The following is a 15,953-nucleotide window of genomic DNA, read 5'->3' as shown; positions in this document are numbered from 1 at the left end:
GAGGACTGTTGCCAAAGAAAATCAGAAAACACTGCAGGTCAGGGCTTGACTGACTGTTGATTGTCTAACCCAGGGGCTTGTTAGTACATTTTTAGGTTTTGTGACTATAGTCTCGGTTGCATATTCTTTTCTTTTATTAGTAACATTTAAAATGCAGAAACAAAACAAAACTAAATGAACAACCAAAAAGTTTAGTTCAGGAAACGTAAAAAAATTTATTCTTGTACTGGACTCTTGGTCTAGATTTAAGAAAGTAATGTTGAAAGTGTTAGGGAATGAGATAAAATTTAAATTTACTGTATCTCTAGCTATTATGTAGAGAATGGCACAAAAATTGAGCAAGTAAGTGTTCTTCTGATTCTCAAAAACAACTACAGCAATGAAAACTCTTATCCCACTGACAAATTAGTAAAGTTCTGACATAAACCTGCATTGTTTTCATTTTTTCTTGATGGTATCAAAACTACCAATGAGCAGTTGTGTTTGTATCATACTTGTTTGTTAATAACATAATAATTTGATTGTGTCAGGTAGCATTCAAGTTTTTATTCATAGTCTGAGACTACCAAACTTACCTTGCAATAATTTTGAAAGAGACTGGTGTTTCTGTGAGGACTCAGTTGCAGTTTAGACACCCAAGGCTTCATATTTTATCCCACTGTTCACCTAAACCCAATCACTTTCCTGCCAGTGTCAGCAACCTCTACCAAGAAAGTGACAGTCTGTTTATGCTTAAAAGCTCTTGACTTTCAATTCTCTCTTTGTAAAACATGCTTCCTGGGTATTGCCTATACATTCTTGCAACCACCTTAACAAATTTAAGCATTATATTTTGATCTGCATTTCATTGAGGTAGGAAAATTTTAAAAAGTTCTAGAAATATAAGGCATATTTAAATACTTTAACATTTTTAAGTGTGACAGAAAAAACAATTTGTTACTGTAGATGTATCTGATATCAAATTTTAAGAGATTAGGTATCAATCACCAATACAATCATTTTTGCTGCAAAGTTAATTTGTCTAGATATCAACATAAAATTTCTCCAGAATCTCTTTATAATAGAAGTGTATTCCATTACCATTTGCAACTACTTATTGTAAGAACCCAAAAAACCACGCCAGACATGGGAATTGACATAAGAAGGTTTATTAAGCAAACAGTGTCTCCCTGCAGGGTAAGAGAGAAAATGAGAGGAAAAGAGAGAACACACACAAGGGAGAGTGTGAAAATCAAGGAGGAGAGAGAAAGAAAGTGAGTAGGAGAGAGAAAGCATGAGAAAAGATTGCTGGGGTGCTATCCTTAAGCAGTTGAATTCCACCGAGCTAACAGGGGACCAATAACAGAGAAGCATACTTGCAAGCTGACTGATGAACCAATAGCTAGCTAGGATGTTCACAGATTGACAAGTAGTTGGGAGGCAGGGAAATGGCTGCGGTGGAAAGGGCAGGGGAGCAGCTGTATATTATATTGCATTCCCCCATTCCCTGTTTCTGTTTTTTAAGAAAATCTTTTCTTCTCCAGTTTTTTCCCCCCTTATCTCCATTCTGCCTAAATGATTAGGGCTGGTTTTCAGATGAGATGTAAAAAGTCCATTTTCCCAGGTGCAGTCTTCAACTTCCAGACTTCCAGAGGCAGATGGTTTTCATGGATTTCATTTCCTCTATTTGACTGATCCCGTATTTCTACACTAACTGCCTGTCCCCAATTCTGGATTCATTCTCCCCTCTAATTTTAGAAACTCCTTTACTGCTGTAGGGAAAGGGGGGTGATGACCACTCTGGCTTATTTGAGGTGGAAAGGGGCAGCATGGGGCAAGTACTTTGGATTTCCTTTTTTAGAAATCAGGTCAATCAATCATTCCATGGTAGAAGTCTCCTTGGGGAAGAGCAGGTTGTAAAGGTATCCGGGGGTGTGTGCTTTTATGAGGAAGAAAAAGAGACATGAGTACTGAAATGAAATTAGTACAAGATAAATGTTGCAGAATCTGGAACATGCCAATGAATATCATGAAGATGATTGAAGTAAACAATTCCTCACCAGGTGGTGGAAGAACTGAGAAGTTGTTTCCATAACAAGGCCTAACAAAGGCTGGAGAAGACAAGGCCTTTATTTGGGAACTTTAACATTTTCCAGCTTATCAGAAATGTAGACACAACATTTAGTAGAGATCTCTATATTTCTGTTACTAGCAAACATAGATTAAGCCTACCTGTGTCTGTAGGCCTTAAACTTACTAAAAATTCTGACTCTGGCAGTTTCTCTTGATAGTTATCAGGCACATTTGCCTAAGAATCTCTCTTTTGTAGCTTTTAGTCTTTATTCTAGTGGGCTAACACAAGTGGACATCTTAAGTTATATTTAACTATTATTTCTTTTAAATGCCCAAGAATGGCTATATTACGGTTTTAACTGTTTTACTAGGTATCTAAGATCAAGCTGGTCAAAGTGACCTGTTCCTGTCTGTTAAAGAGTAAGCTGAGTTCCCACAGGGGTCACTTGTAGAGGACTTGAGAGCCTTAGCTTTAGTGCCATCTGTTAGGCAGGGTCTCCTAGATGAGGTGGCTTCCCTTAAAAGCACCACAGGGGTGTCTCCCTTTTTCCTTGACCCTCCTGTGCAGTAGGTGCACTGATTGGTTTTTCATCCTCTAGTAGCCTCAACAATCTCCCTGATCGGGAGGACATGTGACCCAGAGTTTCAAAGCTCCCTAGAGAAATCCTCTTGTTCCCTGGATTCAGGCTGACTGAGGGCAAGGCCCAAATACTGGCTTTTCCTGGCCTCTGTATTTAATCTCATAAATCTATAAGTTTGATCCTTACCAACCAGCAATCCAGTCTCACCAGTAATAAAGTAAGAGTGCTGGGCTTTAATTTCAATGTCTATGACTTTACAGTTATTTACCCACTTTTATCAAAATGGGGTCTACATTATCTGTCCTATATGATTTCAAGTTAATTTACGGTGTTTGCTCTTGAAGCAGTACTTCTGCAAAATATTAATCAAACAACAGAGTTTACAAGGAAAACACAAAATGGAATCACCAACAGTAAAACATTCAGTTTGTGCAATAGCTATCTTGAATTTTGACTAAGTTATTCATTATTATCCTGTTTAAGATCACAGTAATCTTTACAACAACATCAAACTTTTGAACACAACTTTAAATGAGTTAAAGTGTGGCTTACTTTGGAGGAATTCTAACATGTAGCAGGGTGAGGCAGAGGCTTCTCTCAGGTAAGGTGGGGCTCTTCACAAATCTTAGGTAAAATGTTCTAATCCTGAAGCTAAATTTTTCCTCTTTTGACATAACTAGCATGACCAAATTCTCAAGTTCAGTGAGGAGAAAAGGAGTGTTAGAAAATAAAGGTTCATAAACACAAATTTTGAAGATTAAGCTGAGATCAGATGGAGCTCTGTTCTCTAATGGAAATGCAGATCTAAAAGTTATGTCGGCAATCCTTCTGTGTGCCTGAGATCCAGAGCTGAAAGGACTTTTGTATAGACCCTCCCCAGAGAGGGTACTGCTACAGCAGTTAGGCATCTTGTGCCCCTGCTCAGGAACACTCCCAGGCATGAGGCATGTCACAGTCATGAGGTCAGAGACCTCAATCTCAGTCACTGTTGTCCCATTTTTTCTATTGTGCATTACACTCTTTCTTAAATGTCATTTTAAGAAGTTTACATATATTGACTTATGAGTTTATATGAACATTATTTAACACAATTTAGCATTATATCTAAACATGAATTACAGAAAGGCTGAGAGGCTTTTAACTCCTTTTGTGTGACAAAGTGGCAAAATGCTTTCATGTTTCATGAGTTTAACCTTTAAACAAATCAGGATCAGTGTAAAAATAACAAATTTTACATATACCCTATTGATGACAGGTCCTATAATAGAATATTAAATGATAAGTTTAAAATTACCATTTCAGAAATGTTTAATTTGGATTATAGCAGCATGACAAATTTTCTGCTTTAAAGGCTTGTATACCTGGAAAATATAAACATATTTAATATACAAAGAATAATGTTTAAGTATGTTACTCCATGGAATAACTTTGTAAATTAATCAGATATCTCTAACAAACATATTTGAGTAATCCCAAATATGTCAACTCTAACTAATCATCTTATTGTTAAAAAACAAGATTTCAGACAATTGTACCAACAGTATTTGCCATCTCTTTCCTGTTGAAGAAAAGTCCTAGAAAAATTAATGTTAGACATTTTATAAACATCAACATTTTATTAGTTTCACCACCTAGAGGCATGTGAGTTAATTTTAAAGACATTTTGCTTCTATTAGTTTGCCCAACTTAAATTGAACCTTTTTAAATCATGTGAACTAAAAGTATTTTTATCCATTTTTTAAATTGTAATTTTATGCATACCTTACATTTAACACAAAAGCGAAGGTCTTGTGATGTTTACCTCCATTGCAATTTAACACATGTTCAAAAATAACTTGAGGGCTGGGGAGATAGCTCAGCTGGTAGGGTGCTTGCCTCCCAAGCACAAGGCCCTGAGTTCAATCCCCAGTACTGCAAAAAAAAAAAAAAAAAAAAAAAAAAAAAAAACCTTGATCAAAAATCATTAACCTAGGTATATAGGATTAAAATTGTGAGCTCAAAAATATAGCATTTAAGATAAACAAGAGTCCTAGAAGAAAAATGGTAGTGGCCATTAATTATAGCATGAGAGATTGAGAAGGAGAAGGGCAGAGTGAAGAGGTAAAAGGGAGAGATAAAGTGTTCTGTGTTTCAGTCCAGAAGAAATTTAAAATGAACACTTTTTTTCTTGGGTTAGAGACTGGTCTCCCACTGCACCTTCTGGGCTTTCTCCATTTACATTTCAATGTAAGTCTTGACTGAGATCTGAAAGGAGCTAACATGTTCTAGGAGAAACTTGATGTCTATGGCATTTTAACCCTTTTTCTTGGTTAGTAATCAATTCAGATTTCAATGCAGAAAATTGTGAAACATTATCTCCCACTACTTTTGAGGAATGGGGTTGCTATATCATACTCCTCACTGGGACATGCCACTGACTGTTGGGCTGGTTACTCCCTCCACACCAGCATATGGAGGACATCATAGCAGGAGGACTACATGAGCTGGGCAGGGGAATGGAAGCAGAAACAAAGCTGAGTCAAAGTCAGATGAGGAGGAGGGATTAAGAGAGGGAGAAGAAGCCAAAAGGAAGTGTTTGAGTTTTTAGGAAGAACCAAGAAGCAAGAAAGAAGAGACTTGAAGATAAGGAATCCCTTTCCATCTGCCCACTTGCTCACAGAAGCTGTGTGCCATTACATGGCCATTTTGGATTGATTATCTAAAGGGTACACAAACTAAATTGAGGACTTTAAGCCGGGGATCAGGTGAAGGCTTCCCAGGGTTGAATCTACAAAAATGGAGGACCCAAATCCCATGGTGGAGACTGATACAGCCGAGTCTGTGATCTGGCATCCTGAGGCCTCAGAGTAGTTGGCTGGAGACAAGAAGGCAGCACAGTGATGATGTTGTAATACAAGCATCAATGTGCACCAGGCAAAAGCCAAGGGAGTTTAGGATCTGATATCAGGATTTTTGAGTTCTAGTATGAGTGTGAGTGTGAGTGTGAAGGTGAGTCTCAACCCTGAGAGAGAATCTCCACCATAAAATCAGAAACCCACCAGATGAGACTGACTAAGGGGACCAACCATAACTATAAAAGTCATGTTTGGGTGTACCTCCACCCCTCAGCCACCCTGAGGGCCCTGGATTCTCAACAGTAGCTTGTCAGGTTGGCAGAGGAGTGTTTAAATTTGCCTAAGGGGATCAGCCTAGGGAACTCACCAATCTGAAGTTCAGTGATGAATGCAGAGCAGAGCAGAGCGTCCAGGCAGAATAGAAGGTGAGGCTGAGTTTGGGGGCACTGGGGCATCAGATGGGGTTCCACTGCTTAAGAGAGAGTGGAAGAGCCTATCCGAGTCATGGCACCAATGTAAGAACCCAGAGTACCATGCTGGACACGGAATTGACATAAGAGGATTTATTAAACAAATTGAGTGTCTCCCTGCAGAGTATGAGAGAAAATGTAAGGAGAAGAGAGAGAGCACATGCAAGAGAGAGTGTGAAATGTGAAGAGGAGAGAGAAAGAATGTGAGTAGGAGAGAGAAAGCATGAGAGAAGATGGCAGGGGTGCTATCCTTAAGCAGTTGAATTCCACCAGGAAAACAGGGGACCAATAATGGAGAAGCATACTTGCAAGCTGACTGATGAACCAATAGCTAGCTAGGATGTTCACAGACAAGTAGTTGGGAGGCAGGAAAATGGCTGCAGTGCAAAGAGTGGGGGAGCAGCTTTATATTATATTACACTTATGAATATAAATTTGACTTTTTTTAGTGTTAAATTTCCAAGACAAAAATACAGAAACAAGATAAATTTTAATATTGATTTGATAAGAAACACTTGAGTTCAATTTTTAGAGTAATATTTTTAAGTAACTATTATTCATTAAAAGTTTAAATGTATATTTCCAGGCTGTAATTTTTATTCAACTTTGAATAATGACTTGAATGCAAGCTCTTTCAGAATGTTTCATAATTCAAGAATGTAAATGGAATTTTGGTACTTCCTATTTGAAAACATTTGAGTTAATATTTTGATCTCTTAACTGCACACATATTGCATGTGACTATAAAAGACTGTTATGATCTGATTTTTGTATGTTGGATATCTATATTTTACCTGCAATGATAATTACAAAGTAGGATAAAATAAATATTCATTAAGTTAAACACTGTCTCATTTTCCAATACAGATATTGTTCACAGATATCTAAAACTGGGATCAGGTGTTGAGAGTGACCAAGCTTCTGGGAAGTCATCTGATGAAGTCCAGTCACCTACACAGTTGTTTGTCTCAGAAATCATAAACATAGGTGGATATCAATGGAGGTAACACTTTAAAAATACATAAATATACATTTATGTCTGTGTTTATGTATATAAATAAACACACACACATAGATATGTATACATATATATAAAGCAATTTGAAAATTTCATGAAGAGAGCTGTTATAATTATATCAGTGAGTTGTATTCTTAATATTTCCTTTTTCCTATTTACTACTCCAAGGCAAGTACACAATAATCACAGTATTCTATATTCTACAAAATACAGAATATTCATTTTTAGATCCCTGTTTAGCAAAAGTGACTTTTTTAAATTCCAGAAATCTAGACTGATATCATTCTAGAGGGTCTTAACAAAGTACTCTTTTCAGAAAATGTGATTTCAGTTATATCTCTTTGAGATTCCTTTGGTACTTCATGTTCAGATTTTAAGAGAGAAAAATAAAATAGACACCAGCTTTTCTTCCCCTTGCTTTATAAGTATTGATATCATTTCCTTTGTGGTTCATGGTACCTAGAAATACCTATTGTACATAGTAAATTATTTCTCCATGTAAGTTATGCAACATAATTATTTTTTATCAATGGGATATTATAACATTGAAGACAGAAATAATTACTACTATGTTTTCAGTATGTACTGTATATTAATATTTTTCTACAAAAAATGAAATCTTTAAAATTAGAAGTTTGTTTTTTTTTTTCCTGTAACTGTAGAGAGAATGAAGGTTTGAGTGTCTGTCCTTCTGGTAGATTATATTTTTATTGTTAAAAGATTGTTTCTGAGTGAGTTAAGGAAAACAATATCAGTGTTCTCTGTAATAAATTAACACTTTCAACTCTTGAGATCAACTTGATATTTGTGTAATTATAGAGATATATCAAAATAATAATAAAATTGTTCTTAATTTTCTTTATAATATATGTGATTTTATCACAGGTATAAAAGATGTTGGCATTTAGACCTATATGTAGATCATATAATTCTTTCATTGAGTTATATATTTTCCCCCAGAGGAGACATGCTATAGATTATATATATATATATATATATGTATATATATATATGTATATATATATTTGTTTATATATATATACGTATATATATATATGTACACATATATATATGTACATATATACATATATATATATATATATATATATTTGTTGTTGTTTGTTTGTTTAATTCATTTTAGTATCTAGAACAATTTATTTTTTCTTTCCTGTCTTTGCACATATACACATGATCTATTTCTGATTCATCATGGCCTAACTGATGACTTCAACTTTACAATGCTGAAAAATCAATACACATTTATAAGAACCCATGCTTCACTTCTTGACTTTTGATCTTTTCACTGACTGGCAATATGCAGTATGATATCACTTTGTGATGCAGTATCACAGCTCCCAGTTACCCATGAAGCCTCAGGATTAAACTACAGTACTCTACAGAGTTCTGTGTTGCTAAACTGTGATATTCAGTGAGTTAGGTATATTTAGGTGCATTTCCAACTTAATGATATTTTCATCTTAGAATGGGTTTATCAGGACATAACCCCATGGTAATTCGAAGAGCATTTACTCTGATTCAAGAATGTTTTTGGAGATTTTTTTGTTTATTTTTCTAGATGAGTTTTAGGCATATCATTGTTTTTAGCAAAAATAATCTTGGTATTTGATTTGGGTTGTATAAAATATTAAAAATATTATGGTGTTAAGTACTATTGTTGCATTTTTTAGTCTAACCATTTGGAATATGGTATATATCTGTATTTAAGTTTTTATCTCTCAGTAAATATTTATACAATTCCCTTATTATCTCTTGTTTTTCATGATTTTGTTATAAAAGGATTTCTTTTTATAGAATTTACATTTCTTGATGTGATCATAGAGGCAAATTTCTCCTTGAAGATTGTCTCAGCTCACATTCTAGAGTTATGATACTGCCATTTACTGGCAATGAGTCCTGCTTTCTCTCATGTTGAAGTTTGAACACTAGAGAATCACGCCAAGGCAAGCATATTAAACAGGTTTTATTTAAAGGTAATAATACAAAGTTCTCCCTGAAGGGAGAAGGTGGCTATGGCTGATATTCTAAAGTCTCAAGAAGTGAGTGCGCCCTACATCTTTCATGAGTTAAGGTCTCTTTTATTCTCCAGTTCTCTGCCCCTAATCTCTCCTTCCTTCCTACATGACTAGGCCTGATTTTGCATGTGATAGGAATAAAGTGAGAAGCAAATGGGGCAGGGGGAGGGCCAAAGTGATTCAGTCAGTCAAGGGCCCAGGGGGCATTAATTAGCAGCTCCTTGCTTTTAGTCCTTGATAAGTGTAGGTAAACAGGGTAATCAATGGGCTCCATGGATCATTGACATTCCATTCTCCCAGGGGAAGTCTACAGCTTCCAAATGCAGATGGTTTTTTTGGCTTCCATTTCCTGATTTGACCTGATACCCTATTTCTATACTAACTGCCTGTTTCCAATTCTGGCTTCAGTTAAAAGAAATAGAAAAACTTTTACTTCTATTAACAGCAAAAAGAAAACATTTTAATTTTCTTTCACATGTTGTATTTAAAATAATAATATCTAATTATTTATATTGATCACACGTTGTATCTGCATGTTCCTACCATATAGTGTAATAATTTCAAAGTAAATCCAAGAAAAATTTACTAATGGAATGACCCCAAAATATCTGAGTCCAATTTGTTTTATATAATTTCTGTAAAACTGCATCATATTCCTTTGCTTACAGTTTTAAATATTTTGCCTTCAATATATTATATATAATTGTAAGGCCCCCAAAAAGGAAACCCCAACTCTGTCCCATGGATGGACGGCAACCCCAATCAACCGCAGGAGGCGTCACTTGATGCAAACCGCAAGAGGTGTTTATTCCAGCGCGCTGGGACCCAACTCCAGGAGTCGAGTCCCTAGCAGAAAATCTTGTAGGTTTATAAAGGCAGAAACCACACATCGGGAGGGGTCACACATGAAAGGGGGAAAAGGGGGAACAAAGCTGCCAGGAAATTTCAAAGGGGGTCTGGGTTTGCTGACAACATGTTTCACAATGTTTTACAACAGGCTGTAGATTCTGGTCAATAGTTTCTGGTAATCCTACTGTTTGAGCACTATCTGGCTATCAGGCTCAATTTACTCTTTTACTCTCTGTTTGGGAACAGAGAACAGCTTTAAGGGCTTTGTTCCCATTACTGGGAGGGAAACCTTAGGGAGTTGAGATAAAACAGACAACTTAAAAAAATGTCCATTCTTTCATTTCCCCATTTTCTTTTCTGGTAAGTTCTAATCATGGAACTTCTGTCTCTATATACTCTTCTCCAAAGCTATTTCCTTGGCAGAGGGACTGGTATTGTTGCCTAAGCATTAGTACCTATACTGCACTTACTCTTTCCCTGATGAAGGTGACTAGGTGATTTCAGGCAGGCAAGAGCCCAGGGGGCGGGCCACCAATTAGCAGCCCCTTGTTTGCAGTCCTTGATAAACAGTCCTTGATAAAGGCAGGTAAATTTGGTAATCAATGGGCTCCGGAGATCCTTGACATTCCATTCTTCCAGGGGCAGTCTCCAACTTCCAGAGGCAGATGATTTTATGGCCATTTCCTCAATTTGACCTGATCCCCTATTTCTACACTAACTACCTGTTCCCAATTCTGGCTTCATTCCCCCCTCTAATCTCAGGAACTCCATGCTGCTGGGGAAGGAGGTCGATGACCGCTCTAGCTTCTTCGAGCTGGAAGTGGGTGGCGTGGGGCAAGCAGCTTGGAGTTCCTTTTCTAAAAATCGGGTCAATCAAGGGGTCCCAGGAAGAAGCCTGGTTGGGGAAGAGCAGGTTGTAAAGTCATCTGGGGGCGGCTGCTTCTATGATAGAAGAACAAAAAGACATGAGTACTGAAATGAGATTAGCACAAAGTAAATGTTGCAGCATCTGAAACATGCCACTGAGTATCATGAAAATGGCAGAAGTTAATCTCTCACCAGGAGGTGGAAGAACTGAGAAATTGTTCCCATAACTAGGCCTAGCAAAGGCTGGAGAGAACAAGGCCTTTATTTGGGGACTTTAACATTGTCATAGATGTCCCCAAAAAATATAGTTAAGCTACTTAATGTCATCTGATTTTGTAAAATATCCCTTTATTGGTATAACCTGTGTTTACTAGAGATCTCTATACTTCTGTTACTTAGGAATAGATAATCATATTAGCAAACATAGATTAAGTCTACCTGTGTAGCTTAGGAAGGTCTTAAACTGACTAAAAACTTCTGACTCTGGCAGTTTCTCTTGATAGTTATCAGGCACATTTGCTGAAGAATCTTTCTTTCATTTGTAGCTTCCAGCCTTTATTCTAGTGGGCTAATACAAGTGTACATCTTAAGTTACATTTAATTATTATTTCCTTTAAATGCCCAAGAATGGCTATATTTTGGTTTTAACTGTTTTGCTGGGTATCTAAGATCAAGCTGGTCAAATTGACCTGGTTCCTGTCTTGTTAAAGAGTCAGCTGAGTTCCCACAGGGGTCACTCGTACAGAACTTAAGAGCGGCTCCTTAGCTCCACCAGTGACTTTGATTAGGCAGGGTCTCTTGATGAGGTGACTTCCTTTAGAAACATCAAGGGATGTTTCCCCTTTTCCATGACCCTCCTCTGCAGCAGATGCACTGGATAATTTTTCATCCTTTAGTCTCAACAATCTCCTTGATCAGGAGGTTGTGTGACCCAGACTTGCAATGCTCCTTAGAGAAGTTCTCTTACTCCCTGGGTTCAGGCTAACGTTGAGGGCAAGACCCAAATATGGACTTTTCTTGACCTCTGTATTTAACTCCAATTTCTAAGTTTGATCTTAATTATCCAGCAAGCCAGTCTCACCAGTCATAAATTAAGAGTAATGGGCTTTAACTTTAATGTCCATAACTTTACAGTTATTTACCCTTTTATCTAACTGGAGTCTGCATTAGTACTGGAAGTTACCACTATCTATTCTATAGGTGATGGCTTATTATCACAAGTTACCTAGGTTGTTTGTTCTTGGAGCAGCTACTTCTGCAAAACATTAACAGGTAACAGTTTTACAAAATGAAATTAGCAAGAGTAAAAATATATTCAGCTTGTATAATAGCTATCTTGAATTTTGATTGAGAACTACATTCTATCCCCTATTTGAGATCACAGTACTTTTACAACAAGAACCAATCTTTTGACTATAACTTTAAATAAGCTGAAGTCTGACTTATTTTGGAGTCACTCTAACATGCAGTGAGATGGGAGGCAGAGCCTTATCTCAGGTAAGGCAGGGCTCTTTACAGATCTTAAGTGTTCTAATTCTGATGTTGATCTTTGCTTCTTTTCCTTAAATACCATTAAGTAGTTTACATATACTGTTTCCTGAGTCTATATAAACTTTATAATTAACACAATTTAACATAGTATCTAAAACATGAATCAAAGAAAGGTTGAGAGAGCTTTTAACTTTCCTTTTGTGTGATTAAGTGGCAAAATGGTTTCATGTTTCTTTCATATTTCACAATATTAACCTTTAAACAAATCAGACTCTAATGTTTAGAAATACATTTACATTTGAAATTCTTTATCTCAGTGTAAAAAGTAACAAATTTTACATATACCCTATTGATAGCAGGTCCTATAATAGAACATCAAATGATAGAAATAAATCCCCAATAAAATTTACTCTTTATAAGTTTAAGATTACCATTACAGACAAGTTTAATCTGGAGGATAGCAGAGCTTAATAAATTCCTTGATTTAAAAACTTGTGGTCCTGAAAAATATGAACACATTTAATATACAACTAGTGACCATTTCACAAATACCTTGACACTTTTATCTTACCAAATTGAGTTTTTAAAGAGAAATGTATACTCTGTAACAAAGTACAATACTCTATAATAGTTGTTTAACCATAATTGTATACACCCCAATTTTTAAGACTAATTGTTCTAAAGAATAAACTTAATAGACACAAAGTTAAGAGTAAATTAGTGTTTCAAATCCTTGTCATTTTACCATGTCATTCTACCATATAGATTAAACTTTGGTTTATATCAGAACGTTAGTATTTCACCTTAGGAAAAACCTTCAATAGTTTTAGCTGTCTCACATACATATAACCAACTTAGTTACACACAAACTTGTTGAAACTTGCCCTTTACTTACACAGGCTTTCTTAGCACTTACTTAGACCCTCATGTATTTCATCACACAAGCACTTTCTTACCCAGAAACATTTCCTTTTTCCTTTTACTAAATATATTTCCATACCCAGAACCTTTTATTTTCTCTTTCCTATTCGTTGTCCCCTTTTTGTTCACATTCTGAAACAACTCTTATGAAATTTCTGAATTTAGATAAATTACTCTATTTTAATAAGATTAAATATTCTGTTGTTTATAGTACTCTAATTGAAACACAGTTGAAACTTTTGGGACCCTTTGTATATAGAATTGCACTTGTTAGGACATAACTCTTAGTAACCTTGTTTTTAGTTTAGTGATGACACAAAGCAAGTTTAAACCCTTTTATTTACCAACCTATGAAAACACCAATAATGTTTAAGTATGATACCCCATGAAATTTAAGGAGTTAAAAGTACTCGATGTTATTTAACAATTAGCATTTTAACTTTGTAAATTAATCAGATGTCTCTACAAACACATTAGAGTAATCCCATACATGTTAACTCTAATTCACTTATTCTGTAACCAAGATATCAGACAAGTGTTCTGTACAGTATTTGCTGTCTCTTTCCTGTTGAAGAAAAGTCCTAGAAACAATTGATATTAGACACTTTATTAACATCAATATTTTATTAGCTTGACCACCTAGAGACTTGCAAGTTATTTTCAAAGACATTTTACTCTTATTAGTTTACCCAATTTGAACCTTTTTAAATCACGTGAATTAAAAGTATCTGGATCCATTTTTAAATCTTAATTTTAGGAGCGCTCAGTTTTGATACAGACAAAACATGACATCAGACAGCACAACATACAAATAACACAAAATCAAGCCCTTGTAACTTTATAGGTGAATCTCCATTGCAATGTAACAGATGTTCAAAAACTCTAGCTGAATAAAAAATAGAACTGATCAAAAAATCATGAGCTCAAAAAAACATATAATTAAAAATAAAGCATTTACTTTGCTGGAGTTTTAAAGACTCTTTTTACCTTTTCTTCCCCTGGGTTTGAGACCGGTCTCCTACTGAGCCTTTAGGCTTCTTTTATTTATATTTCAATGTAAGCCTTGACTGAGATCTGGAAGGATCTAACAGGTTTTAACAGAAACTCTGTGTCTAAGGCATTTTAGCCATCTCATCCGGACAGGTTGGATGTTAAAATTATGAGACCTTATTTTTCATTACTTTTGAGACTGAAGCTACTTTGCTAAGTTACCCTTCAGGGCTGTCGGGAGGGGGAGTCCAGAGAAGGAACCTTTGGGGTCCACCCGAGAGTAGCCCGGGCCGAGAACCCCCCAGTTGTTCCAACCCTTCCTCCACCTCCACCACAAACACACAACAGAACCAGATACAGACGGGCGCCAATCTCTGATCCACCAATTGAACCCCATTAGCGCCCTTACCGACGGAGACTACCAGGCGTCCCTGGCTCTCCTTCCACCCTTAGGGCGTCCCCCAGGGCTGCAACCTGTGGCCCCCCAGGCACGTCTGCCGGCCACTGTTCGGCCACTCTCACGAGTCACCGAACGGCTGCCACCGAAACCGAAAGCGCGCTCACAGAACCAGACCAACTAACAAAACACAAGACAAAGACAGACAACTTCGGGGTACCCCTTCTTACCTCCAAGGTCGACTCCGCGGATGAGGGGGGGCCATCTTATCCCGGACGAGCCCCCAAATGTAAGGCCCCCAAAAAGGAAACCCCAACTCTGTCCCATGGATGGACGGCAACCCCAATCAACCGCAGGAGGCGTCACTTGATGCAAACCGCAAGAGGTGTTTATTCCAGCGCGCTGGGACCCAACTCCAGGAGTCGAGTCGAGTCCCTAGCAGAAAATCTTGTAGGTTTATAAAGGCAGAAACCACACATCGGGAGGGGTCACACATGAAAGGGGGAAAAGGGGGAACAAAGCTGCCAGGAAATTTCAAAGGGGGTCTGGGTTTGCTGACAACATGTTTCACAATGTTTTACAACAGGCTGTAGATTCTGGTCAATAGTTTCTGGTAATCCTACTGTTTGAGCACTATCTGGCTATCAGGCTCAATTTACTCTTTTACTCTCTGTTTGGGAACAGAGAACAGCTTTAAGGGCTTTGTTCCCATTACTGGGAGGGAAACCTTAGGGAGTTGAGATAAAACAGACAACTTAAAAAAAGTCCATTCTTTCATAATCAATGTGGGTAACTTTTAAACTGCAGTTAACTTCAGCTAATTATTGCTACAAAATAGCACTCTAATGTACATGAATCAAAAGTCAAATGCCCTGTCTTTTTTTTTTGATTACTTTTTTTTTTTTTTTTTTTTTTTTTTAGGTTTTAAAGAAATGGTATTCCCTACCTGCGGATATCAGAATACATGATGAATATCTGAAAAAGTTGCAAATCAACAGTCCACCATTTCATCAAACATTGAGCTGGAGGTGTCATAGAGCTTTCTTAGTAAGTTTTTTTAAATTTTGTAATATTCATTTTATTTGTATGAAAAACCATCTGGTTAAAAATACAAATATTATAAACTATTATTTGAATTTAATCAAAATGTTATAAAATTTGCCTCAGTGAAGATCTGCCTTAGTAAGTTAAAATAAAAGCTGTGAAGTCTAAATGTTCAATGTGTAAAACAAGCAACAATCCATTAGAAAAGGGATGCAGATGAGGAAGATTCCTAGAGATACTACCACTCTATTTCATATCCATATTTCTAAAATTATCCTTCAGACAAATTGGTTTGGTACTTTAAACCCTTTTATAATCACCATTGAAAACAAAATAAGTGACTGAAGTGTTTCTAATATTGGCACATGAAATTCATGGATTTTCATCCAAAGGTCTATTGGAGAAA

The sequence above is a fragment of the Sciurus vulgaris genome (genome assembly GCF_902686455.1).
Source record: "Sciurus vulgaris genome assembly, contig: HiC_scaffold_633_arrow_ctg1, whole genome shotgun sequence".
NCBI lineage: Eukaryota > Metazoa > Chordata > Mammalia > Rodentia > Sciuridae > Sciurus > Sciurus vulgaris.
This window is presented reverse-complemented; position numbering follows the sequence as displayed.